The sequence below is a fragment of the Meles meles genome, chromosome 9 (genome assembly GCF_922984935.1).
Source record: "Meles meles chromosome 9, mMelMel3.1 paternal haplotype, whole genome shotgun sequence".
Lineage (NCBI taxonomy): Eukaryota > Metazoa > Chordata > Mammalia > Carnivora > Mustelidae > Meles > Meles meles.
This window is the reverse complement of record NC_060074.1, coordinates 68,183,263-68,209,503: the sequence shown is the minus strand read 5'-3', so window position 1 is coordinate 68,209,503 and position 26,241 is coordinate 68,183,263. Positions and strand designations below refer to the sequence as shown.

At 39.2% G+C, this 26,241-nt stretch overlaps 1 pseudogene; it reads right to left on the bottom strand.

The window, feature by feature from the left end:
• Positions 1-4,916: 4,916 nt before the first annotated feature.
• On the bottom strand, positions 4,917-5,016 carry LOC123951261 (annotated as a pseudogene).
• Positions 5,017-26,241: the final 21,225 nt, after the last annotated feature.

Genomic DNA, 26,241 nt, shown 5'->3' with positions numbered 1-26,241 from the left:
TAGTTGTCTTTCTCCGATTGACTTATTTCGCTCAACATAATACCTTCTAGTTCCATCCACATTGTCGCAAATGGCAAGGTTTCATCCCTTTTGATGGTTGCGTAGTATTCCATCGTATATATATATACCACATCTTCTTTATCCATTCATCTGTTGATGGACATCTAGGTTCTTTCCATAGTTTGGCTATTGTGGACATTGCTGCTATAAACATTCAGGTGCACGTGCCCCTTCAGATCACTACATTTGTATCTTTAGGGTAAATACCCAGTAGTGCAATTGCTGAGTCATAGGGTGGTTCTATTTTCAACTTTTTGAGGAACCTCCTTGCTATTTTCCAGAGTGTAGAAGCCAACTTCTTCAAAAATAATTATAATAATAACATTGTGTGTGTGTTCTAATTATAAAAGTAAGTCATGATAGGAATTTTTTTTTTAGATTTTATTTATTTATTAGACAAAGAGAGACACAGCAAGAGAGGGAACACAAGCAGGGGGAGTGGGAGAGGGAAAAACAGGCTTCCGGCTGAGCAGGCAGCCGATGTGGGGCTTGAATCCAGGACCCTGGGATCATGACCTGAGCTGAAGGCAGACACTTAATGACTGAGCCACCCAGGTTCCCCCATGGTAGAAATTTTTGAAACTGAGGAGTAAAGAAGCTGAAATTTTCCATATTTTTATCACCCAGAAATAAGGTTTCTTAATACTTGGGTCTATTTCCTTTTAGAAATTAAATTACATATATAATTCTCTTTTCAAATATATAACACTACATACAAATTTTTAAATTTAATGTTAAAATTTGAGCATCTTCCCATGATATTAAATGTTCTTTTGAACATACATTTTAATGGCTGCAAATATTCCAATTATCTGGAGGTATCAAAATTTACTTTTAAAATCTCCTAACACTGGACTGTTGGTTGTTTCCAACGTTCCTGAGACTTCTCTTTTGGTTTCTTGAGGATTCCTTAGCTTCATAATTTCAAGAGCTCCCTAGGCTATTGGAGAGCAGCTTATTTTCTATTGAAGAGAATGTGCTCACATACCTCTCACCAGGTAAAAACACCCCTGTACCATTGAAAACAGATAATTCAGAAAATTCTCCTTGAGTGTCCAAATTCTCAATGACAATCTAGAATTCCATTCAACTAAAGAAGAAACCTTGTAATTTTTCCCAATTTTGTAAATAAAACATATGTCTTATAAAGAAAGTAGAGGGGCACCTGGGTGGCTCAGTGTGTTAAAGATTCTGCCTTCAGGTCAGGTCATGATCCCAGGGTCCTGGGATCGAGCCCCACACTGGGCTCTCTGCTCAGCGGGGAGCCTGCTTCCCCCCTCTCTCTCTCTGCCTGCCTCTCTGCCTACTTGTGATCTCTGTCTGTCAAATAAATAAATAAAATCTTAAAAAAAAAAAAAAGAAAGCAGGGCGCCTAGGTGGCTCAGTGGGTTAAGCCGCTGCCTTCGGCTCAGTTCATGGTCCCAGGGTCCTGGGATGGATCCCCGCATTGGGCTCTCTGCTCAGCAGGGAGTCTGCTTCCTCCTCTCTCTCTGCCTGCCTCTCTATCTACTTGTGGTCTCTCTCTGTCAAATAAATAAATAAATAAAATCATCTTTAAAAAAAAAAAAAAGAAAGCAGAACATACAAATGAGCAAACGAGGAAAAAAACATCTAAGATCACACCACGCAGCTTGATGAATATTTATCTTTTGACACTATACACTATTTTGTTACCTGCGTATTTTATTAATAGCATATTACATCCTTTCATAATGTACACATATAGCAAATCATCACAATGTACACTTGAAATATCCTACAATTTTATATGTGAATAACACCTCAAAAAACCTGGAAAAAAACAAATGGATACCAAATCGTAACTGATTTCTTCCCAACCCCCTGCCAACCCACAGGGCTGATACCTATAGACAATCACTTTTAAAGCATTTATTTTTACATAAATATGAAGCATTTTTTTCTCCTTATTCATTTTGCCACACCTATCATGGAGAAGTGCTGTACTTTGAAAGGCCAAAGTGGGGTCCCTACCATCAAAGACTCTGCCTTCTACTTGAGGCAGCAAGATCCATATTCTTCAGAAAAACACCAAAAGACTAGATTATAAGAAAGTGATGCAAAGTGGTGCTACCAATGAGGATATATGTGGGAATAAGGAAACATGCAGAACATTTTACAAATCCAAACGCACTATCCCATCTTTAACCCAGCCTATTATGTCCAATTTTCCTCTCAATTCCTCCACTAATCTCAAGTTTTTTTTACAAAGGGTATAATTAGCTGTGCCAGGTACAATGTCCCTAACCAAATGTCTGCCTCTAACTTTTAAAGAGATACTTCTACCTCACCTTTCTAAATTATTTAAAAAAAAAAAAAAAGAGTATGTTTGTACCAGGGGCTAAGCCTAAGTTTATTTTAAATGACTCTTGCTTGAAATCAGTAAAGACAGGACTCGGAGCCGCTCCAGCTTTCCCAGACAGACATTATTAAAAATGGAGTCTTGTTTCCAGAGGAGTTATGAGCCTAGGGATCACTATACTAAGGGTAAAAAGATCCGATGAAATGTAATCATCTGCTTTGTGAACAAACTGATGCTGAAAGAGCTTCAAAATGGCTGCTTTTTAAAGCTCTCTGAGGGAATAAGCAAGCAATTTTAGTTAAAACTCCTACAGCTCTCCCTATTTCATAGCTTCAGGTCATTGCCATAGCATCACTCTGAACTCACTATTATTATAATTATTTACCACAACCCCACAATATATTATTATTATTTTTTACTTTAAATAACCAATTATATTTTAAAGAGATGGGGCGCCTGGGTGGCTCAGTGGATTGGGCCGCTGCCTTCAGCTCGGGTCATGATCTCGGGGTCCTGGGATCGAGCCCCACGTCGGGCTCTCTGCTCTGCGGGGGGCCTGCTTCCTCCTCTCTCTCTGCCTGCCTCTCTGCCTACTTGTGACCTCTCTCTCTGTCAAATAAATAAATAAAATCTTTAAAAAAAATAAAAAGAAAAAGAAAAAAAAGAAAATACCACCAAAAAAAGGTCTTTTATATCCACCCATAGAGTGACCATTACTGGTGCTCTTGTTTCCTCTGTGCAATCCACATTTCCGTGTGGTATAATTTTCCTTCTTCCTGAATGTCCTTTAGCATTTCTTATAGTGCAGATCCACTGGTGCAAATCTTTTCAGCTTTTGTATGTCTGAAGAAGTCTTTATTTGTCCTTTTGCTTTGAAAGATGTTTTCACTGGGTATAAAATTCTAGGATGACAGTTGTTGTTTGGCTTGGTTTGTTTTTTTTCTGTCCGTACCTTAAAGACACTGCTTCATTCTCTTCTGGTTTGCATTTTTCCAGACAAGAAATTTACTGGTCTGTTACCATTCTTATCTCTGTTCTTCTGGCAGTTTGTAAGATTTTCCTCTTTTCACTGGTTTTGAACAACTTGATTCTGATGTGTACTTTGGTGTGGTTCTCTTCTTGTTGCTTATGCTTGGATTTATTGAGCTTGTTAGATCTGTGGGCCTAGGATTTTCATTAAATTTAGAAATTTTTCAGCCATCATTTCTTCAAAATGTTTTGTCCTCCCATCTCTTTCTTCTCTGTTATGGCCTGAATTTTGTCCCTTCAAAATTCATATGTTGAAGCTCTAACCCCCGATGTGACTGTAGTTGGAAAGAGGGCATTTATGAAGGTAATTAAGGTTCAGTGATGTTGTAAGGGTGAGGTTCTGGCATGCGTCCTTGTAAGAAGAGGAAGAGACACCAGAGATGAATCTCTTTCTACACACATGCACAGAGGAAAGGCCAAGTGAGGACACAGTGAGAAAGCAGCTGTCAGCAAGTCCAGAAGAGAGATATTACTAGAAACAACCCTGAAGGCATGATGATCTTGGGCTTCCCACCTCCAGAACTGAGAGAAAATTAGTTTCTCATAGTAAGTAGCAACTGGATATGTGAATGAGGAACCTACCCAAGCAAGGGAAAATACCCACTGGAAAGGAGCCCACAGTCTTCAGACTCACACAGGGTCAGGATTAATTTATGGTCCTCTCACCCAGAGTGGAAAAACCTTGTGCTACATTGGTTATCAAGAAGAATGCTCAGAAGGCTATTGTTTTGGTATGGCCAAACTCATAACCCTAATCTAATCATGAAAATAAACCAGATAAAATCCAATAGTGGGGCATCCTATTATAACCAAACCAGTGCCCCTGAAGATTTCATGTTCATCAAAAACAAGGAAATTCTGAGAAATCATCACAGCCAAGAGGAACCTAAGGAGACATGACAAATAAATGTAACTTGGTATACTAGAAGAATCCTGAGGAAAAAAAGCATATTAAGGAAAGATTAAATCTGAATAAACTATGGACTTTAGCTGATAATAGTGTATCAATATGAGTTCATTAATTGTAACAAATATACCATACTATTGTAAGATGTTTATGATAAGGGAAACTGGATGTCCGGTTCAAGTGAGTGGATGGCTAAAAAATGGGAACACTCCAAACTATTATATTGGCCTTCTACAGTTGTCATAACAAATACCACGGATCCAGCAGCTACTTACCTGAAGACTGAAAAGGAACCATGGTTTGGGGGGTCCTTGCTTTGTCTCTGTGCAGCTCTCTCCTCTCTGGTACTCTACCCTGTGAATTCTGTCTACCTTGCTTCCTCTGAACTCACAACTCTGGCTACTCAACTCAGGGAGATTACCAGGTTCTGTCTGGGATTTTCCTCCCTATGCTATAGCCTGGAAACTCTCTAGGACTAAACTAGGGCTATCACAGGGCTCAACTCTTTTATTTCTTTTTTCTGAGGGACTACTGCCCTAGGTTTCATGTGTCCAACGGCTGAAAATCATTACTCCTTATTTTGTTTTTTTTCTCAATTTTTTTTAAATGGAACATTTCACAAATCTGCCTGTCATCCTTGTACCAGGGCCATGCTAATTTCTGCATCATTCCAATTTTAGTATATTTGCCACCAAAGTGAGTACTTGTTTCCCGATTTTAAGTGGAAAGAGTAAATCCAGTTTCTCAGTATTATGGCCACATACTGAAGTCAAAATTATTTTTTTGTTTCATTGTGGTAAAATACACATATCATAAAACTTACATTTAACCATTTGAAGTGTACAGTTCAGTGGCATTAAGAGCATTTACATTGTTGTGTAAACCATCACCACTGAAACCCAATATGCATCATATCAAACTGAAACCCAGTACCCATCAAACAATAACTTCCCATTTTCTCTTCTCCTCAGCCTTTGAAAACCAGTGTTCTGTTCTGTCTCCATGAATCTGACTACTCTAGGTAACTTACGTATGTGAAATCATGATATCTATCCTTTTGTGTCTGGCTTATTTCACTTAGTGTAAAGATTTATTTATGTAATAGAGAGAACACAAGTGGGGAGAGGGGTAGGGAGAGAGGGAAAGCAGACACCCAGCTAAGCATGGAGCCTGAGGTGGGGCTCGATCCCAGGACCCTGAGATTATGGCCTGAACCAAAGTCAGATGTTTAACTGACTGAGCCACCTAGATGCCCTTTATCTCACTTAGTGTAATATCCTCAAGGCTTATCCATGTTGTAGCATGTGTCAGAATTTCTGTCTTCTTCTTCTTCTTTTTTTTTTTTAAGATTTTATTTATTTATTTGACAGAGAGCAGGAGAGAGAGCAAGAGAAAGCACAAGGGGAGGGAGGAGAAGCAGACTCCCCACTGAGTAGGAAGCCTAATACAGGGCTCCATCCCAGGACTCTGGGATTATGACCTGAACCGAAGGCAGATGCTTACCCAACTGAGCCACCCAGAAGCCCCAGAATTTCTGTCTTCTTGAAGGCTGAATAATAGTCCATTGTAGGTATATACCACTTTTTATTATCCATTCATCTGTCAGTGGATATTTGGATTGTTTCCATCTTTTGGCTATGCTGCTATGAACATTGGTGTAGGGGCGCCTGGGTGGCATTATATATATATACACACACACACATAATAATATATATTATATATATATATATAATATATATAATATATATATATACATGTATATGTATATATATATATTTAAGAGAGAGAGTGTGTGAGCTGGGGAAGAGAGAGAGGGACAAACAGACTTTGCATTGAGTGTGGAACCTGACATGGGGTTTATACCGCAACTCCAAGATCATGACCTGAGCCCAAATTAAGAGTTGGATGCTCACCAATGTGCATAGCAGCAGTGTCCACAATAGCCAAATTGTGGAAGGAGCTGAGATGCCCTTCAACAGACGAATGGATAAAGAAGATGTTGTCCATATACGCAATGGAATATTACACAGTCATCAGAAAGGATGAATACCAACTTGTGCATCAACATGGATGAGACTGAAGGATTATGCTAAGTGAAATAAGTTAAGCAGAGAAAGTAAATTATCATATGGTTTCACTTGTGGAACATAAGGAATAGCATGTAGGACGTTAGGAGAAGGAAGAGAAAAATGAAAGGAGGGGAGGAATCAGAGTGGGAGATAAATCATGAGAGACTCTGGACTCTGGGAAACAAACTGAGGGTTTTAGGAGGGAGGGGATTGAGGGTTGGGTGAGCCTGGTGATGGGTATTAAGGAGGGCATGTATTGCATGGAGCACTGGGTGTTACATATGTAAACAACAAATTATGGAATGCTGCATCAAAAACTAATGATATATTTTATGGTGACTAACATAACAATTGAAGAAAAAAAGAGTTGGATGCTCAACCAACTGAGCCATGTAGGTGCCAGGTGTAATTACATTTTAATCATCAATTTCACTGTCTAGAAAGTAAGCTCCAGGAAGGCAGATTAAGTCTCTTGTATATGTAGTATGTAGCATGTTATAAATGTTCAATAAATATATGTCAACTCCATGAGTAAGTAAGTGAATTTTTGCTCCTGAAAATTAATTATTAGTAATAATAACTATTTGAGACAGCATTATATTGTAGAAAAAAAGCTTGAAACTGGAATTTTAGTTAAGCCTTTGCTACCAACTTACTTGTGACCTTGAATAAAATATTGAATTTCTTGGGGTCTCAGTGTCCTCACCTGAAGATGAAAGAGTTGTACTGAATGATCTTAAGGTCCTTTCAGTGCTAAGATGTCTTGGTTCTCTGAATGTCAGTGCTGGGATACCTAGTATCATTAGTTTTACATACTTGAAAATACTACTGCTTGTCAAGTTGCGGGCTACTAGGGCTTAGGCCAAGCAGGGTACCAGTTTAAGGTCCTGATGGGTTGAATTTGGTTGGCTGTTTCCCAGAATTACCAACAATAGAGGACACGTCAGAGATTAGGTTAATAAAAGCAGTATCAGTTATCAAGACTAAGAGTCAAGTACAAGGGCTTTAGGTGGGCACCAGTGATACCAGTAAGAGGTCAGCAAATGCGCTGGAAAGCTAGACTACAAAGCTGAATGGTAGTTGGCTTCATTATGGTGCCTGCAGAAAAGTGCTGGGTTTCTAGAGCTCTGTGACAGGATTCATTATGTCTGTCTTCCAGAGTATAACATTGGAGTGTTAATTACTACTTTTTCTACCACTTAGGCCAAAGATAAATGGAAATAAAAACTTCAAAAAGACCCAGGCCTTAATTTTTTATGAACTATTTGAAAAAATTAAATGTAAATTTATTTAAATTAGAGCAAAATATAAAAATTAGTGAATTTGGAAAAGAGTATTTAGGAGTTCCTTGTATTATTCTTATATCTTTTCTGTAATTTTGAAATTATAAAAATTAAAACTTACTAAGAAAAAGAAGAAACGTGTATTTTAAGGAGAGTAAGACAAAAACCAGAAGGGGACATACAGGAGCTTGCCTAAGCATCCTTTATCTGCCGCTCTTCCTAGAGTACGCTCTGCTTTTCCTGTAAGCATTAAAGTTGTCAGTTATTTAAATCTATCCCAACTGTGGGGGAAACATTTTATATGGAATTTACCCACAGCAACTTTAGAATTAACTTTACAAGCATAGAAGAACCACGTATAGGGCAAAAAATCCAAATCATCTTATTATAGAAGTTTTTTTGACATTGTTCCTAAGTCTATATCAAAGTACTAGTGTATTAATACCTAGAACTCCAATTTGAAATTAGAAATTCAAGAAACCACAATTTTAGATTTACCAGCTTATCAGAAATCCTCTGGTTTTTAGCTCAATTACATCATTATTTTGGAAGAAAGTATTTCCAAAGTATAAATTTGATAAAGTGCTTGTATCCAGAATAAAGAACTCTTAAACCTCAATAATAAGAATATAACATGATTTTTTTAGGTTTTTAGGTGCTTTTCTTTTTTTAAAGATTTTGTTTATTTATTTGAGAGAGAGAGAGAGAATGAGAGAGAGCATGAGAGGAGAGAAGTCAGCAGGAGAAGCAGACTCCCTGCTGAGCAGGGACCCCCCCCCTCCCCCCACGCCCCGATGTGGGACTCCATCCCTGGACTCCAGGATCATGACCTGAGCTGAAGGCAGTTGCTTAACCAACTGAGCCACCCAGGCGCCCAACATGATTTTTTTTTAAAGGTAAAAGATAGGAGGACATGTCACCAAAGAAGAACATAGCAAATAAATGCATCAAAAAATGTTTAATACCATAAGTCATTGGGAAATGAAAATTTAAATGGCAATAAAATACCATTACCCAGGCACTAAGATGGCTAGAATTTTAAAAACACTGCTAATACCAAGAGTTGGCAAGAGTGTGGAATGGCCACAATGTCTGTACATTGCTGGTAGGAATGCAAAATTGTACATCCACTATGGAAAGCAATGTGACTGTTTCTTACAAAATTAAACAAACACTTACCATCTGATCTAGCAATCCTACTTCTAGATATTTACCAGAGAGAAATGAAAACATACTTCACTCAAAGACTTGTACTTGAGTATTCCTAACAACTTTGTTTATAATCATCAAAAACTGGAATCACCCAAATGTCCACCAACTGATGAAGGAATAGGCAATGTGTGCTATGTCTGTACAGTGGAATTCAACTCAGAAATAAAAAGGAACATACTACTCACACACACAACAACATGGATGAATCCCAAAAGTGTTATGCTAAGAAAAAGAAGGCAGACACGAAAGATCACACACTGTAATTTCATTTATGTAACATACTGGATAAGTCAAAACTTAAGGTTACTAAAAGCAGATTAGTGGTGGCCTGGTGCCAAAGATAGGAAGAGAATTGCAAAGGGCAGGAGGGAATCTTTGAGGCTTGATGGAAATGTTCTATGCCTTAATTGTGAGAGGTGTTGTTTTTTTTTTTTTTTTTAAGATTTATTTATTTGAGAGAGAGATTGGGGGGTGGGGCAGAGGGAGAGGGAGAGAATACCAAGGAGACTTGTACCGAGGGTGGAGCTCCATGCAGGGCTTGATCCCATGACCCTGAGAGCATCATCCGAGCCCAAACCAAGAGTCAGATGCTCAACCGACTGAACCACACCGATGTTCCAGTTGTGAGGGTTGTTAAATATATGCACTTATGAGAATTCATTGATTGTACACTTAAATTTTGTGAATTTTACTGTAGTCAATTATACCTCAATGGTGCTGATTTTTTTTTAACTTTATAAAATTAAGTCATTCTTTTTATTGCCCCAATATTTTTATCCCAGTGGATATCTAATACTAGGACCACAGTAATTGTCCTTGGAAAGTAATAATAAATAGCATCAGCTGATGAATGTTTAACATAGGACACTAAAATGACCTATACTGCCAACTTCACATTTTTTAGGATAAATTAAAAATAAGAGAGACGGGGTGGTTAACATAATGGAATTTGCTTTGACAGAAGGCTGCCATGGTGTTGTATTTGATGTGAAATGGAAAGGTGACAAATATGGGGATCATTTTAGTTCAGATGTATCAAATCTCCTTATTATTCTAGAGCAAATATTAGTGGATTGAATGAACCTCAAGCTGTAGACATTTCTCAGGTCTATTTTTAAACTCAAACTGGCTCTTTCCCAGAAAGAAGAGAAACAAAAATTTACTGGCAGTAAAGCCTTTACCTTTTTTCATTGAATTTTCTGAGGAGATTAAAAAAAAGCCTCTGAAAAATCAGAACAGATGGAACATTACGAAGAGCACTGAAAAATAGAATACTTTTCAGAGTACTTAGAAGAAAATAAAAGTGCTCAAAAAGACCCCGTCTTTTTAGAAAATCAGTTGACTAGAGACAAAGTATCAAGTGTAGTAAATATTTGCCTTTCTTTGAAGGAACTAAAAACAATAAAAGCCCAGTCACATTAAATTGTTCTCAAGGTTGGTCTGTAAGGCACCAGTCCAAAGAATTTCCATTTGAAAAGACTTTGTAGAATTCTTCTTAGAAATAAATAGTTGAATGGTTTGGGGAAAGCCTGAGAGAATTGATAAAAATGTTGCTCGTTAACGTTCACTCTCTTTTTTCTTGCCATAAGCCTATCCTTTAAATATCAGAAAAGTTAAACTCTCCGAGGGGAAACATAGCAGAGAAATTCCCACATATGGCAGCCATGTTTTGCACTCATAAAGGCTTCATCTCTCTACTTGTAGATAGTTGAATAGGTATCAGAGTAGTTGCCTGGCTCTTTGCAACAGGTAAAGGATGAGAAGTGACCTATATAGGGGTGGAGGGAGAGTGTGGAGGGCTCCAGGTGTTAATCCTATTTTCCAGCTCACCAGACTCATTCATCGCAGACTTGCTACCAAACCATTGGGAATGAGACAGTGTAAGGGAACATGTTAACGGCAGCCAGTGAAATAGACCAAAAAACTGTCAGTCCCAGGAAAAGTACTAGAGAGGAGAATCACAAATGCAGCAGTGAATCTGCCAAACAGATACAGTTGGTTTGTTGGTTTTTTTTTTTTTTTAAACATCACACTTGACAAATCCTTCCTGAGTTTGAAAAGGAAGAGACAAATAAGCTTCCATTTTGTTATCAATAAAGGTAGCAAGTTGTAAAAAGCTTAAATACTGTTTTAAGGGTAAACCATAGAGGGAACATGGCAAGCTATCATAGAGTAAGAAAAAATAAAGAAAAAAGAAGTGAAGTGAAAACAATAAAAGCAAAATCTTCCTTGAATGGAAACTGGAGGTACATTTCCTTGGCTGAAGATCCAGTGTGAATAAAAGGGGGGAAAAATAACATCTTGATAAGGCCAAATGAAACGGTAAGCCAACCTTCAGTACTGGTGTGATTGTCAAGAAGCCTTTAGGTGGGTGATCTGGAGTACTGGTCTTTCGACACCTGAAGCTATTTACTAAGCTTAAAGAAATAGAAAAATTCTCAAAAAAAAAAAACTTTCAAAATTGCTTCATTCTGATTCTCTGTGTTTGGGAAAATCAAATAGATACCTATAGCTCTTAGATGAGCAGGGACTACGATGCATAGATATGCTATTGTGATGAGTTCAGAGTATTTGGAAGCCGTTTTGGAATGCAAGATGTTTGCAAAGATGACGATCTAAAAGAGGATGGTCAGGCCTGACCATGACCATGGTTTTCTGAGTGAAAATGGGGATTTTAGGAAACCCATCACAGACCTCTCTGAGCTCTAGAAACCAGATTGGTTTAATGATGTCACTGCCTCTAAGTGAGAGCAGGTGATATATTGCTTTGATCATTTGAGAAGAATGCCCCCCCTTCAGGGACACTGTGTGATCCAAGATGCAAAGTACATTCTAGGACCTGGCTCTGATGCCTAGAGTCTCAAGAAGCCTGGGAATCTCGTGAAGTCTGGGAACTGGACCTGGGCTCTCATGGGGGAGGACTTCTTAAGGAAATTATTTTTTCTTCTTGGCTAAAAAAGCACTCAGAAGGAAATGTGTTTTCTTTTGCTGCCACTGGATAAAGAGATGATCCATCCAACATCTACCTATGTATTATATTCAACAAATATGTTTCCAGCATTTATTATGTGTCAGGCACTGTGGGTGCTAAAGATAAAGGAGTTAATGAGACCCTCATGGAGTTTACCTTCTAATGGAGAAGTCCCAGAATAAATAAGTACACAAATATAGATTGTAAACGAGCTCTGAGGAAAATAGACAGGGTGATGAGAGAGTGAATAAGAAGGTCACTAAAGTGAATAAAGTTCACTATAATGAGTGGTCAGGTCACATACAGCCAAGTCCTGATGGATGAGAAAGAACTCGTCCTCTGGAAGCAACAGGGAAGGAAGGAATATTTCAGGCAGAGGTAATACCAAGTACAAAGGCCATAAAGTAGAAAAGAAGGAACATACATCTAGTGTGGTATATGTGTTAAGGGCAGAGTGACATTAGATGAAGTTAGAGAAATGCGGAATTAGGATCTTATTCTGAGTGTCCTGGAAAATCATTGATGGCTTTGAAGCAGATGAAAAAGATTTGACATTTTAGTAAATCACTTTACTGTTCTGTTGAAGGTATATTGGAACAGAACAAACATGGAAACAGTGAGACCAGTTAGGAAATGCAAGGTAATGGTGACTTGTGCCCAGGGTATCTATTTATCCCACTGAGAAGTGGGATCTACATCCCTTCCCCTTGAGTTTGTGACTACTACTACCAATAGAGTAGTAGTGGAATTGACCCTGAGACTTCTGAATTTAGACCATGAAAGGCCATAGCTTTTCACAAGAAGTCTACCTACCTTGAGGCTTCTCTAGGCTATGAAGGAGCCTCAGCACATGAAGGGGACACGTGTAAATGTTCCAGTCAGTACCCCCAGCTAAGGTCCTAGTTGACAGCCAGGATCTGCAAATCAGGTGTGTGAATGAAGATGTCTCCAGATGACTCCAGCCCTGCATTGTTAAGTCACCCCTCATCTCTGAGTCTTCCCAGCTGAGGTCCCAAGATATCCTGATGCAGAGATAAGTCATTCCTGCTGTGCACTGTCTGAATTCCTGACCTATTAAGATTTGAGGTGGTTTGTTATATAGAAAACAGTAACTGGACCACTAGGAGAGGAACACCTGTGAGGGGAGAAATTAAGAGATGCCAATGAAAACTGAGGCCATAATGTAAAGCAATTGAGGAGAGACATTAGGTAGTTTGTTGGACATACGAGTGTAAGCAGATAGCTGGGCTAGAACTATTCTATTGGCAAGCAGCAAATGGATCCTATCTACTTTCCTGGGACTGCGTGAGTCCACTTAGGGCAATGAGTGGGCACAGAAGAGAGTCTATTCAAGACCTCATTCTGAAAAAGTCCAGTCCTTAGTGGTAGGTAAGAGGAAAAAGAGACAGAAAAGGGAATTGAGACAGAGTGCCCAGTGAGGCAAAGAAAAAAACAGAATGGTCTGTCCCAAAAGCCAAGAGAGAAACTTATTTCCAGAATGAAGAGAGAATCAACTTTAAAACTGTTGGGAGTCAAAAAGACAAACGTGGTTATTGAATTCAGCAGCAAGCAAATCACTTGTGACCTTGAAAAAGAACAATTGCAGTAGGGGTAGATTGTTCAGAAATATAATAGGGTTTTGATCTCTCAAGGAATGAAGAACAATAGTATATTCTTTCAGAAAAATTTGGATCAACATGCTGTATGCAGCTAGCTTAAGTGCTACCCAAACTGCAAATTTACCTGGGAGGGGAATAGCACAATGTAGGAAACGACATACATTTTTGGCATTAGAATTGGGTTGAAGTAGCTATGGGCAAATTATTTAAACTCATTGAACTTCAGTTTCTTCATCTGTAAAGTAAGTGTAATAATACTTCTTCATAGGATTGTTAAAAGCAAAAAAACGAGATAACATTTTAACACAGTGCTAGGCATAAAGAAGTTTGCTCAGTGCTCATTCATTGAAAACACACTCATTGAGTGCCTACTGCATGCCAGGCCCTGTGCTGATTGCCTGGATACGAATTTGAGAAGTCTCAGTCTGTGATCTCCAGAAAGCTGTGCTTGAGAATAAGATCGTCATGTCAGTGGGATTGTGACGAAGGAGAAGAAAACCTGAAATTTGTCTGAGGGAGTCAAAGAAAGTTGTACCAAGGGAATAGCATTTCATCTGTGGCCAGAAGGCATGGGGTAGGTTTGCCAGGTGGACAAGCTGGGGAGGGCATTCCAAGCAGAGAGAACATCACGTGCAAAGGCTCAGAGACGGGACTGAGCATAGCATGTTCTGGAGCTATAGAGATCTGTGTTACTGCGGGATAACCTGTACAGAACAGGCAGAGGTGGTAGAAGGAAGGTGGTCTGGGAAGAGGCCAGGCTGGCAAGAAGCAATGGGAGGATGAAAAGTCGCATTTGGGGACATCTGGGTGGCTCAGTCGGTTCAGCGTCTTCCTTCAGCTCTGGTCATGATTCCGGGGTCTTGGGATAGAGCCCTGCGGCGGGCTCCCTGCTCAGCGGGGAGTCTGCTTCTCCCTCTGTCTACCCCTCTCCGCCCATCAAATAAATAAATAAAAATCTTAAAAGAAAAGAAAAGCCTCATTTGTCATGCAGAAAAGTTTAGATTTTATTCTGAAGGGGTAAGGAGCCACTGGCACAAGTAAGTGACAAAACCATTCTTAGGCTTGGAAGGTGGACTACATTTCCTCAGCTTTGTAAGATGCCTTGGCCTTCGCACTTAAAAAAAAAAAAAAGCTGTCTCTGAGCAATGCTTGGCAGGACATATGCTATAAATTATTTTTCCAATTGTGACACTAGACTGTTTTCATCCTCTTGCAGGGAGGAACTCATCGACCAGTTGGACAGAGTAGAAAATCCAGAAAGACACGATGTTAGAGGAAAGCTTTCTATTCTTTCCACAGAGGATAATGTCAATGCCATATGAAGTGGTGATTAAGAGCCTGTAACCAAACAAAAGCAAAAAAAAGTAGGCAAAAACTGTGACAGAGATGTGATACGTTTAATTTAAAAATGATGTCATACATTTCATAGTGATATGAAATGGCATTATCTAGTTTTTGTGACAATTAGTATTTGTAGTTTTATAGATTTGTGATTTGATATGCTTTCTTTTTATCTTAACCTCTAATTTTTTTTGGATTAATGATTTTGTGGATTTTTATTTTTATTATTTTTTTAAAGATTTTATTTATTTATTTGACAGAGAGAGATCACAAGTAGATAGAGAGGCAGGCAGAGAGAGAGAGAGAGGGAAGCAGGCTCCCTGCTGAGCAGAGAGCCCGATGCGGGACTCAATTCCAGGACCCCGAGATCATGACCTGAGCCGAAGGCAGCGGCTTAACCCACTGAGCCACCCAGGCGCCCCTGATTTTGTGGATTTTTAAAAAAAAGATTTTATTTATTTATTTGACAGAGAGAGAGAGACAGCAAGAGAGGGAACACAAGCAGGGGGAGTGGGGGAGGGAGAAGCAAGATTCCCACAGAGCAGGGATCCTGATGCAGAGCTCGATCCCAGAACCCTGGGATCATGGCCCGAGCTGAAGGCAGATGCTTAATGACTGAGCCACCCAGGTGCCCCCATTGTATTCTTTTTCTTAAAGAGGGTTTTAAAAATTGAGTATGCCTTAGACCCCACAAAACCTGGATAAACCATTGAGTACTGCATTATCCCTTAATGGTTTCCCTAAGCTGGCTTGCAACTCTGTAAATAATTATTTTATGAAACTCTACTCATTTTATGAAACTCTACTCAATTTCCCCATTTAAGCATGCCATCTGTTTCCAGTACCATGACTGATACAACAATGTTCATGTGAGTCATAGTCTTTGTCTACCATTTATACATTATGTTCTTTTTTTTTTTAAAGGTTTTATTTATTTACTTGTCAGAGAGAGAGAGAGAGCGAGCGAGCACAGGCACACAGAGTGGCAGGCAGAGACAAAGAGAGAAGCAGGCTCCCTGCAGAGCAAGGAGCCCGATGTGGGACTCGATCCCAGGACGCTGGGATCACAACCTGAGCCGAAGGCAGCCGCTTAACCAACTGAGCCACCCAGGCATCCCTATACATTATATTCTTCTGTAATATGAAGAAATTGACAATAACAAAAAGGATATAAGAGATATCTCTAGGGGTGCCTGGGTGGTTCAGTCTGTTGAGCAAATGCCTTCGGCTCAAGTTATGATCCCCGGGGCCTGGGATTGAGCCCCAGGTCTGGCTCCCTGCTCAGCGGGGAGCCTGCTTTTCCCTCTTCCCCTGTCTTACCCCTCTTCCCCACTCATGCGCATGTGCTCTCTCTCTCTAATAAATAAAATCTTTTTATTTTTCAAGATTTTATTTATTTGACTGAGAGAGAGAGACAGCAAGAGAAGGAACACAAGCAGGGAGGGTGGGAAAGGGAGAAGCAGGCCTCCTACCGAGCAGGAAGCCCAATGCAGGGCCAGTCCCAGGACTCTGGGATCATGACCCCAGCCGAAGGCAGACGCCCAACCAAATGAGACACCCAGGTGCCCCATAAATAATTAAAATCTTAAAAAAGAGAGAGAGATCTATAATCTATCTACTTATCTATCTGCTCTGTATAGGTGTATGTGTATTTGTATACACATAATGTATACATCAACATCATGTACAGATTATGTATAGATTGAATAATTGTTAACAGTGCTCCATGGCAGGGACAGGAGAACAAGGGACAGAGATCAGATGAGAAACCAATTTTATTATAGTCTCCTTTTTTATTATCGAATATTTTTCATGTTTATGTGTTTATTTGTCAAGTGAATTACATTTGGGGTTCATTTTTGTTCAAAATATTTCACTAGGTACTTTTTGAGGGGGAACAAAATATAGAGTTGAGTTTTACTGAAGCTTGATCAATATAGTTTATTTTAATGTTTTATGTCCACCCAAAGTTTTCCTGTACTCAGAAGATTTCTGGGACTGATGATTAGGCCTTAAAGAATAGAATAACTTAATGTAGCCTTTCAAGTAATAGGGATAAAAGTAACACTTATCATTTTATTCAGATCTTACCTTTGAAAATATTTTCTGAGGTACTTCCTATGAGGAGAGCTTAAATTTACTAAAAGACTGAATGGTCTTTTTCTTCATTATTGAGGGTCTCCCTAGAGTTGCATAGTAATTTTCACACAAAATACCCAGATAATATTTTCACACATGTCCCCAGCCATAGAGCTGACCCTCAGTTCCTTGCTCTCATGAAGCAGGAACCCATATCCTGGGAACCCAGGCATGCAAAATGCATTCCAGCCACATCCAGCTGATTGAAGCCAAAGCCCAGTTCTCTGTCAGGGAAACTTGCCAGGAGTACAGTCTGCAATCCTGAGTAGCTCCCCCTCGAGGATTCCTCTCACATGCTCCACATGTGCAGAAGACTAGAAAGAATGCTAGAATCATCCTAAAGGAAGGGAAAGTTTTTTGGGTAGGAGCCCTTTGGACACCCACACATCACATTGCAGAGTGGCCTGCCTCTTAGCCTGCTGAGATAGAGGCCCTGGAGCCTGGGTGGCAGCCAAGGTTTGGGAAGTTGTGCTAGGGAAAGGGGGAGAAGTGTACCCCTTGCTATGCAAACATATCCCCACGAATCCACAGAAAAGAAAGAATGGACAAATATGGGCTAAGAAGTTGAACCTGTTTGCTTTTTATGGCCCTTACTATCTTCTGCCAGCAGTTTATCTGCTCCAGTCACTGAATGTCTCAGGAAAGCTAATGATCTCTGGAATATGGTAGCTGACAGTACTTTACCTTGGATGTTTCTCCCCTACACAATTGATTTGGCCAGGGAAGAATGCCACCATGTGACTTCACCCCCCATTAACCAAAACACTTTCCATTGTCCCCATGCCTCAAATTCTCTTGATAAAAACAAAGCTTTTTATTCCATGGTTAGAGACAAGGCAAAGTACCCTAGGAGGTAGAGCTTATTGGCTTAAAGATACAGAGAGCTTGTTAAGGCATCCCCTTAGGAAAATCCCTTCTTTGGGAGCTGAAGACCCTCTGAGGCCTCATTGTAAAAAGTCTTTGTTCTCCTGGGAAGCAGATGGACTTAACAAGCTGAGGCATCTATTGTTCTCAAGCAAGGCACACAGGAATCTTGGTGTCCTTTCTCATGAGATAGGCTTTATATCTTCACTGAGGGACAAGAACATTTACAAATATCCTACTTTGTTTAGGAATCATGCTCATTCTTTATGTTTCTATGAAACAAAACAAAGAAACCTGCCTGCAATGATTAGAATGAGATAAGGGAATTGTGATTGGAGAACCCCAAAGGTCCTTAATTTCTGCCTTGAAGAGAGAAATACAAAAGCTCAACATTATGACCCCTCACCCATTCTTATCACCCTGAATGGTCTGCAAAGTCTTGGCTTTAAGAGAACAGACCAAACTGCACAAAAGAACTATGAGTTCTGGGCACTAACCGTTATGATGACTCAAGAATCCCAGCTTCAGAGAGTGAGGTCAGACACAGTATGGGTGATGCCTAATACTGATTTTTTTTTCAAAGATTTTTATTTATTTATTTGACAGAGAAACATTGAGAGAGGGAACACAACCAGGGAGAGTGGGAGAGGGAGAAGCAGGTTTCCCGCTAAGCAAGGAGCCTGATGCGTGGCTTGATCCCAGACTCTGGGATCATGATCTGAACCGAATGCAGACGCTCAACTTCTGAGCCACCCAGGCATCCCGTACACTGATTTTTTAAAAAATAACTGATATTTATTATTTTTAAACCTTGATTTTTATTATGCATGACTGATATACAGTAAATAACATATGGTTGAAATGCATAATTTGATGTTTTGATATATGAAAATACCCATGATATCATCACTGCAGTTAAGATAGTTTAAATACCCACCACTCCCAAAAGGTTCCTCACACCCTGTAGTAATCCCTTCCTCTTGCACCCACCCATCTCATCCATCAGGACACCACTAAGCTCTTTTCTTTTTTTTTTTTCCATTTTATTTATTTTTTCAGCGTAACAGTATTCATTCTTTTTGCACAACACCCAGTGCTCCATGCAAAACATGCCCTCCCTATTACCCACCACCTGTTCCCCCAACCTCCCACCCCTGACCCTTCAAAACCCTCAGGTTGTTTTTCAGAGTCCATAACTAATCTCTTTTCTATTACTATACATTAGTTTGAATTTTCTAGAATGGTGTATAAAAGGACTTAACATTTTTTGCCTGCTTCTTTTGCTCAACATAATTATTTTGAATGTATCAGCAGTTGATTTCTTTTTATTGCTGGGGAGTACTCCATTGGGTACATATACCGTAGTTTGTTTATCTACTCACCTATAGATGAGCATCTGGGTTGTTTTCAGTTTGAGGGCATTACACATGAAGATGCTATGAACATTCATGTGTAAGTCTGTGTAGATGTATGCTTTATTTTTTCTTAAGTAACTACCCAGGAGTGAATGTCTAGATCATACAGTAGGTGTATGTTTAACTTTTTAGGAGAGTACCCAACTGTTTTGCAGATTGGTTGTACTCTTTTATATTCCCACCAGCAGTATGTAAGAGTTCAAGTTCCTTTACCTCCTTGCCAACACTTGGTACGTTCAGTCTTAAATTTTAGCCATTCAGTAAGTGTATAGAGGTATTTAATTGTGGTTTCAATTTGTAGTAATTATTGATGCTTACCATCTTTTAAAATATACTTTCTTAAGATTATTTATTTATTTGACAGAGAGAGAGCAGAGTGAGTGAGAGAGAACATGGGTTGGGGGCAGGGACAGAGGGAGAAGCAAACTCTCCGCTGGGCGGGGTGCCTGACACAGGACTTGATCCCAGGACCTGGGGATCATGACCTGAACCGAAGACAGACACTTAGCTGACTGAGCCCGCCAGGAACCCCTAAAATATGTTTATCTGCCCTCCATGTCTGTTCAAATCTCTTGCCCATTTTTTTTTAATTCTTATTATTGAGGTTTGAAGGCTTTTTAAAAATATATTCTACATGCAAATCCTTTGTCAGATACATGCTTTGCAAATCCCTTTGTAAGACTCTATTTTCAAATAAGGATAATAAACCAGCTTTTGGTTTCATTGATTTTTCTTTATTCATTTTCTGTGTTCTGTTTCATTGATTTCCACTCCGATCTTTATTATACCTGCTCTCCTGCCCATTTTGCGTGTCATTTTCTCTTCTTTTACTAATTTCTTATGGTGGAAAGTGAAGTCATAATTTGGGTCCTTTATTCCCTTCTAATATAGGTATTTGGAGCCATAAATTGTCTTTTAAGTACATCTTTTAGCAGCACTGTGCAAATTTTGATATGTTGTATTTACATCCAAGTCAAATAGCTTTCTAATTTCTCTTTTGACTCTTTTTCTGACCCATGGATTACTTAGAAATATGTTATTCAATTCCAAAATATCTGGGAACTTTTTGATTTCTGACACAAATTCACTGTGGTGAGAGAATATATATTTAAATTATTAATTTTTTGAGACCTGTTATATAGACCTATACCAAGGTCCATCTTGGTAAATATTTTGTATGCAATTTAAAATAATGTTATTTTGCTGATGTCTTCTGATGACAATTAAGTCTTGGTTGCTAATTTTATTCTATCAATTATTGAAAGAGTACTATTGAAATCTCTGGATGTAATTGTTGATTTCTCCTTGCAGTACATCATTTTGTCCTATTGATGAATTGACCCTTTTATCATTATAAAATAACCTTCTTTGCCCTTGGCAATATTCTTCATTCTGAAATGTACTTTTCATTTATTTATATAGCCACTCCAGCTTTCTTTGACTAGTGCTAATAAGGTATATATTTTTCCCTCCTTTTTCTTTTAACCTGTTTGTGTCCACTTTATGTAATGTGGATTCCTTTTAGACAGCATAAAGGAAGGTCTTACTTTTTTATCTAGCCTGACAATCTCTGCCTTTTCATTAGGGTGTTTAGTCCATTATATATAATGTGATTATTGCCACAATCAAATTTAAATCTATCATCTCACTGTTTGTTTTCTACTTGACAGATTCTTGATTCCTCTTTTCTTTGTCTTCTTTTAGTTTACATGAATATATATTATAATTCCATTTTATCTCCTTTGTTGACTTATTAGCTACAACTTTTTGGTTTGTTATTTTATTTTTTAAGATTTTATTTATTTATTTATTTGACAGACAAAGATCACAAGTAGGCAGAGAGGCAGGCAGAGAGGGAGAGAGGAGGAAGCAGGCTCGCTGCTGAGCTGAGAGCCCGATGGGATCACGATGGGAGCCGAAGGCAGAGGCTTTAACCCACTGAGCCACCCAGGTGCCCCTTGGTTTGTTATTTTAGTGGCTGTTTTAAGATTGTTAGTATATATGTTTTACTTAACAGTCTACTTTTTTTGGTAAGGTTTTTTAATTTATTTGAGAGAGAGAATGCATGAGAGCAGGGGGAGGGGCAAAGGGAGAGGGACAAAATCTCAGACTCCCTAGTGAGCACAGAGCCCAATGCGGGCTTGAGCCCCTGACCCTGAAATCATGACCTGAGCCAAAATCAAGAGTTGGATGCTCAACCAACTGAGCCAACCAGGTGCCCTTACTTTCTTTTATTTTTAAGTTTTTATTTTAATTCCAGTTAGTTAAACTACAGTGTTGTATTAGTTTCAGGTGTACAATATAATGATTCAGCACTTCCATAAAACACCCAGTGCTCATCATAACTGCACTCCTTAATCTCCATTACCTACTTCTTTTTTTTAATAAGGTTTTATTTATTTATTTGAGAGAGAGGGAAGGAGATAGATAGAGAGAGAGAGAGAACACAAGCAGGGGGAGATAGAGAGAGAGAGAGAACACAAGCAAAAAGAGAAGCAGGCTCTGCGTTGAACAAGGAGCCTGACGTGGGCCTCGATACCAGGACTCTGGAATCATGACCTGAGCCAAAGGCAGATACTTAACCAACTGAGCCACCCAGGTGCCCCACCATCACCTATTTCACCCATCCCCCCACCACCTCCCTTCTGATAACCGCCAATTTATTCTCTATTAGTTAAGAATCTATTTCTTGGGGCACCTGGGTGGCTCAATGGGTTAAACCTCTGCCTTCAGCTCAGGTCATAATCTCAGGGTCCTGGGATTGAGCCCCACATTGGGCTCTCTGCTCAGCGGGGAGCCTGCTTCTCCCTCTCACTCTGTCTGCCTCTCTGCTACTTATGTTCTCTCTCTTTGTCAAATAAATAAATAAAATCTTTTTTTAAAAAAAAATCTATTTCTTAGTTTACCTTTCTTTCTTTTTTTTCCTCTTTTGCTCATTTGTTTCTTTAAATTCCACATATAAGTGAAATCATATGGTATTTGTCTTTCTCTGACTGACTTATTTCACTTAGTGTTATACTCTCTAGCTCCGTCCGTGTTGTTACAAATGGTAAAATGTCATTCTTTTTTATGGCTGAATAATATTCCAGAGTGAATGTGTGTGCGCATGTGTGTATATTATATATGCACCACATCTCCTTTATTCATTCATCTTTCAGTGGACGCTTGGGCTGCTTCCATAGCTTGGCTGTTGTAAATAATGTTGCAATAAACATAGGTGTGCATGTATCCCTTTGAATTTGTGTGAATTTTATAATGGTATGCTTCCATCTCTTCATCCCAATAGTTATACTATTGTTTTTATATGTTTTATTAATGCATAAGTTATAATCCCTGCAATACCTTGTTATTATTTTTGTTTGAGCCATAAATTATCTTTTAAAGGTATTCAAGTTAAAAAAAAAAATACCATCTTGCAGGGTGCCTGGCTGGCTCAGCTGGTAGAGCATGCAGTTCTTGACCTTGGGGTCATGATTTCAAGCCCCATGTTGAGCATAGATCATACTGAAAAGAAAAAATCCAAAAACCAAAAACAAACCAAAAAAAACACAAATCTTACATTTTTGCTCACATAGTTACCACTTTTTTTTTTGCTCTGCATTCCTGTGTGTATCCATATTTCAATTTGATGTTATCATCCTTCTACCTGAAAGACTTCCTTTACAATTTATTGTAGCATATGTCTGTTAGTGATAAAGTCTTTCAGTTTTTGTATATCCATAAAAGTCTTTGTTCTGCCCTCCTCTTTGAAAGATATTTTTGCTGGGTATAAATTTCGGGGTCATAGTTATTGGTTTTTTCAACAGTTTATAAAGATGTTGCTCTACTATCTAATCCTTGCATTGTTTTCCATAGGAAAACATTCTTATCTTTGATTTTCAATACATAATGTGTATTTTCTGGCTGCTATTAAGATTTTCGCTTTGTTGCTGATGAGCAATTTGGTTCTGAGGTATCTTAGTGTAGTTTTCTTCATGTTTCTTGTGGTTGGAATTCGCTGAACTTCTTGAATCTATGGGTTTATAGTTTTTGAAAAAACTGGAGTATCTTCAGCTATCATTTCTCCAAATCGTTTTTCTGCCCCCCACCCCCACCCCGCCACTTGGGGACACTGATTACACATATATGAGGAAGCCTGAAGTTGTATCACTGATTTATTTTCTGTTGTTTTATAATCTTCTTTACTGTTTCATTTCTGTTGCTGTGTCTCAAGTTCATTAATCTTTTCTTCTGCCCTTAATCCCAGCAGTGTAATTTTCATCTCAGATATTATAGGTTTGATCTCTAGATATTTTTTTCCTTCATGTATCTGCTTAACTTTTTGAACATCTGGAATAAAATAATAGCTGTTTTAATGTCATTCTCCCTAATTCCTATAACTGTGTCAGTTTGTATCCGTTTCAGTTGGATGATTTTTGTCCTTATTTTGGGTTGTATTTTCCTGCTTCTTTGTACGCCTGGCAGGTTTTAACTGGATGCAGATACTTGATTTGTGCTCTATGAGGTGCTGGATACTTTTGTATTCTTATAAATATTTTTGAGCTTTGTTCTGGGATACAGTTAAGTTACTTGGAAAAACCGTAAGTATTTTTTTATCTTGCCTTTAAGTTTTGTTAGGTAGGACCAGTTCCCCACTAAGATTTTATTTCCTACTCTCCTAAATGCCCTCTGAACTTTGAGGTTTACCAGTAGAGCTGGTAGGAGCAGGCAATATTCCTGGTCCTGTGTTACCAATGAACACTATTCTTTTCAAACGCTAAGATTGCTCTTTCTCCAGCCTTGGACAATACCCAGATGACCTGGTAAGTATTCTGCTTCGTGCTCAAATGGGACTCTGCACATTGCAGGGTTCTCTCTCTGTGAAGTTCTTTCTTCCCTGGAATACTGGACATCTTGATCATCCAGCACTCTCAGCTGGCTCTCTTCAACACTGAGAGAGGGGGCCATAGTCCTCCTATGTTCCCCCCTGTACAGTGTTGCCTAGAAACTCTCCCAATGCTGTAAGCTCTTTCTTTCTTTCTATGTGAGGACAAGGTAGGTAGATCATCATAGGGCTTATACCCTATCTTTTACTGCCTGACATCCAGTTTTTGAAACCTATTGCTTTATATATTTTGTATAGTGTTTTATGGGTTTGGGTTTTTGTTGATGTTGTCATTATTATTGTGGTGGTGGAACTGGGGAGATTTGGTTGTTTTGTGCACGAAATCAAAGCTGGTTTCTGTTATCCTATCTTGGCTACAAGTGGAAATTCACCTGACATGGGATTTTAAAGAGAATAAAGGAAATGTGAAACCCTCTGATTTTTCTTTGTCTAGTTATCTCCAAATGTCCCCTGTTGTTTTGGTCAGAGAGAATCAAAGTAAACTCTGGCCTAGGGAGAGGAGGAAAATCCTAAGTCCACAGCAGGAAAGCCTGATAGCAGCTCATCTCTGGTGCAAAGAATTTAGAAAGGAAAGGAGGGAGAGACACAAGCACATTGTGCCACTGTAGAAGGGCTCCTCATCACCGAGCCCATCTTGTCAAGAACAATCTCTATATCCATGAAGGCTTGGCAAATTTTGGGCTGCCACATGGGGATACTTCCCAAAGAGAACAGGAGTTCATTTAAGACGTAACAACCATCAGGGGAAATGGTGAAGGAAAAACAAGGCAGAAGCAAGTCATTTTAACACTGTGTCTTGCTATTAGATAATACCATTACATATTTAGGGAATTCCCCACATGATGGATTTCCCCACTGCCATCACTGCAAAAACCAGACACTCATTGTCTCTGTCTCCCGTGTAGCTGTAGGTAACATAGACATGTGATCTGGAACACATTAATCAGATCCATCAACACCAGACTTTCAATATTTATTTATTTAAGGTTTGTTCGTTTGTTTGTTTGTTTAAGTAATCTCTACACCCAACATGGGCCTCAAACTCATGACCCTGAGATCGAGAGTCGCATGCTCCTCTGACTGAGCCAGCCAGGCACCCCCTCCCACACCAGACTTTAAATCAAATATTTGTGTGCAAGTAACAGGCACTGGGTTTATCTATTCTGGTGAGTAACATTCCAGTTTACAGAGGCAGCAGTACTAAGGCTCCTAGAGTTCTGTCTAGGGCCTGGTGTTGGAAGTATTAGCAGCACTTTGGGATGGTGGAAGTGGAGCCTCCCTGCACCAGGCTACAGTGTGATTTTGTGAATTTCCCAGCTGTGCTGCTTCCCACAGTGTGTAGCCTAATACTCTGGCTCTCTTGGAGAATCTGTGTGTGTATTAATGTCTTTTAATACAGGGATTAGCAAAACTTTTCCATAAAGGGGTAGTTTATAGAATGGACTGTGGACTGAATTGTGTCCCCCCCAAATTCATATTCAAGCCCCAACTCCCAAGGTGATGATATATCAAATTGGGATTTGGGAGGTAATTAGCTTTAGATGAGATCAGGAGAGTGGGACCCAGATTAGTGCCCTCATAGGAAGAGACACCAGAGAATTTGCTGTATGTGAGGACCAGCAAGAAGGCCACTGTCCACAGCCACAGAAGAAAGCGCTGGCCAGAAATGGACCATTCTGGCACCTTGATCTTGGACTTCTAATGCCCAGAACGTGAGCAGATAAATTTCTGTTGTTGAAGCCAGTCAGTCCATGGTATTTTGTTATGGCAGCCAATTTGACCAAGATATTAGTAAATATTTTAGGCTCTATGGGACATACAGTCTTTGTCCCAGCCATTCAGTTTTGCCACTAGGGCATGAAGGCAGCCATAGACAATATATAAACAGACGAGTGTGGCTGTGTTCCAATAACATTTTACTTAGGGACATGGAAGTTTGAGTTTCGTATAATTTTCATGGGTCATGAAATACTCTTTAAAAAATATTCTTAGTTTGCGGGCCATACAGAAATGAGCAGCAGGTCACATTTGCTGACCTCTTTGAAAGCATTCCTTCTCTGCTTAAACCTACTGTCGGTTTCTCATTTGCAACTAAGAACACTGACTAATACATTTAGTCTATGCCTG